Genomic DNA, 2,984 nt, shown 5'->3' with positions numbered 1-2,984 from the left:
CCTCTGAGAGCTGGGCGGGGCAGCCCAAGAAAGGGGGCTGAAGAGGTGAAGATGGTCTGTTTTCCTGGAGCTTTATTCATTAATGTGTTCAAGGAGACAAAGACCAGAAATGATTACAGTGGGAGAGACTTACACTGGGGATTGTGGGTAGAGAGGAAGACATATTTGATTTGTCATTAGAAAGGGGATATGGGGGGAAGGGAGTAAGGGGAGTGCTGGAAATGAATTTTCCCATCAGTTCCCTGCATTTGCCTCATTTCCTCCAGTTGGTGCCACACATTTGTGCCTCCCTCCTTCATCTACTAAGTGTCACTTTATCATTGAGCCCCCAATGTACACATATGTAAACAGGAAATATTTGGACATACGTGCAAAACTTCTTTATCACACTTGCCACCACCCTTTCCTGTTTTCTCCAGCATGCTTAAGCCAGTTCGTCATTCTAAGGCCCTTTCTTATTTATGTTTTCTTGTCTCTTTCTCCTCTCAAGAACAGAAGTGCCATGAATGCAAGATTTCCCTGTGTTGTGTTTGCTTCTTGCTCCTCAGCACTTAGATGCCTTGCACATACCAGATAATCAAAACTGTTTGATGAAAAAATGAATGCATCGTTGGTACGAGGGAACGGTGAGGGAACAGTGAGAGGCATGACGGAACAGTGCCCCGTACGGAAGCCCCTAGTATCAAGTCTGCAGGAAGACTTGTGGCCGGTGGTCACCACAGAAAAGACAGGCCATGGTAATGGCAGATCCCCCTGTCTTGGGGACAGAGTGAGTGTGGGGCCCATTTGTCTGAGCGGGCTTATTCCCAGAGGCAGACACATGCTATTCCCAAGTATGACCCCTCACATAGTCTTCGTTAGAAGAGTACTTACTCCCTCTGCATCTGGGATGGAAGCCCAAGGGCGCTGCCTGACTGCTTAAATACGTTACTCACCTCTCTGTGCGTCTGGAACCTCACAGGTGAAATCAAGAATGGTCAGAGGTATATCAGGTGTAGTTCTTAGGACTTAATAAATGCACATATGATAATGGTCAGTAAGACCCTACTTGGTGACAAGCATTCTTGATTTCTTTGAATTCTCTGAACAACCACATACCATAGAAATAATTGACCTCATCTTCAAGTGTGCTTGAAGCCCAAGCACACGTAGAGATGAAGAATTATTCCCCAGGGAACAAGGTGCATATCTGTTGGACCCCGTGAACCCTTGTCTTTCCAGTATACCATGTTGTTTCCTTCTCTTTACTATCTGAGAAGGGTTCCCAGGGCTGGAGCTCTAGGGTGGGTTCAACCTGAACCATCAGAAGACAGTGGGGAGAGAAAGAGAACAGGTAAGAAAAAGGCTGTCCCCATTATGCAGACATTCATAAACTAACTCCCACTGAAACTAGGGTGTTTCACAAGCCTGGCTAGGATCAAAAACTTATGAGCCATTATCTGAGAAGCAATGCTCCTTAGGGACCATGGTCGAGCATCTTGCGTTTGGAATCTGTGAGACACAGGCACCAATCCATGGATATAAGTCCGGCGGGTCTGAGCCAAGAGCACCAAGCTTATGCTTCCAAGGGAATAAAATTCTCTTTGTGCATCCACATCAGAGAAAAACTGTAAAAATTTTGCTATACCCCCATACAAGAATATTTCCGGACAGATACCACAGGTTCATGTTAGTAACTGTCATAGTTGACATATGTGTGAGATTCTGATTCATTCATGTGAAAATTGTGCCTTTATCAGCAGACCTGTCTTCCCTCCTGATCTCAAGATCTTAGTGTGAGCCCCAGACAGGCCTTGGACACCTGTGGCCACCTCTCCTTCCCACAGAGAAGGGAATGTGCTGTCCAGGCATTCTTTCCTCCCCACCTCCATATCTGAGCCCCAGAACTAGGTTCCCAGCCCTCCCCTGAGGCCTGTGCTGGGGCTGAGAGTCTGTACCTTCTCCCCTCCACCCCTGGCTCCTACTCAAAGCCTTTCCACCCTGCTGCCCCTTCCTAGACGGGAGGTTGAGGGACTCGCTGTCCTGTTCCTTTGCTGTTCCTGCCCTGCCCGGAGGCTCAACCTGTACCCATGTCCTGTCTCTGCAGATGGAGGAGATGGTAATGGACTTGAGGCCACATTTGGCTCCTTTGTAGTCAGCCCACGGTTGGGCTCACCTTGTCCCTGCAGAAGGACAGTGAAAGGGCAAGGGAGGCAGGGAAAAAGATAATAAAAGCAAAACACCCCCCCGCCCCCGCACACAAAGAAAGTTCCCTTCATAGAGCCATATCCTCTTCAACCATTTCTGCCAATCTCTAAAAGCACCTTCCCTGGCCTGCTCAGCAGGGAACACCCCTGAGAGTGGGATCATCTGGTCCCAGGTGAGTCCATGAGAAGAGGGAGATTGCTCTATACAGGACTCCATCTGAGCCCCTCCCCACACACAGAATAAATGACATGTGGGATGTCCAGGCACGTTTCCCCTTCATGACATTTCTTCTGCATGCAGTGCAGACGTGCCTCACTGCCAGGCCAGCAGGGGACATGGGGTCTGGCTGACTTGTTCTGGCCAGCACTTCACCCAGACCTGCCTCAGAACCACACTGCCTCTAACAGCTGGACCCACCCCATAACACTGCCCTGCATGCCTGGGTCTCAATCCGGAAACCCTTGCCCTCCCCCCATACTCAATCCAAATCAGCCTCCTGACCTAGCCCCACTTCCCTCCTTTAACAGTCTTTCAGACTTCCTCACTATGGGCAGCCTTGGGTCAGGTGAAGAAGGACAGATACCATATGTTTGCACTCATAGGTCCAAGTGGGTCAAATGGAGGAGTCGGGCAAGGGAGCAGTAGAGCCCCATATCTTTATTTTATGTTAAGAAACAGGGCTGAATGGAAATTTCACCACAGTGTGAAGACAGAGGGAGCTCCTGATTGGGGTCCTCTCAGCTGTCAGGTCAGGGATCATGTCTGATTGGTGGCCGAGCAAGAAATCAGGAATTCAG

At 49.2% G+C, this 2,984-nt stretch overlaps 1 protein-coding gene across 2 annotated transcripts in view; it reads right to left on the bottom strand.

Moving 5' to 3' along the window:
• PATE2 (prostate and testis expressed 2) overlaps positions 1–2,984 on the bottom strand; it is a 57,741-nt gene that overhangs the window by 46,846 nt on the left and 7,911 nt on the right. The window lies entirely within an intron of this gene.

Source organism: Suricata suricatta, chromosome 11 (assembly GCF_006229205.1).
Source record: "Suricata suricatta isolate VVHF042 chromosome 11, meerkat_22Aug2017_6uvM2_HiC, whole genome shotgun sequence".
NCBI classification, from domain to species: Eukaryota; Metazoa; Chordata; class Mammalia; order Carnivora; family Herpestidae; genus Suricata; species Suricata suricatta.
Note: the sequence above shows the minus strand (reverse complement) of the source record. Positions and strands in the feature narration are given on the sequence as shown.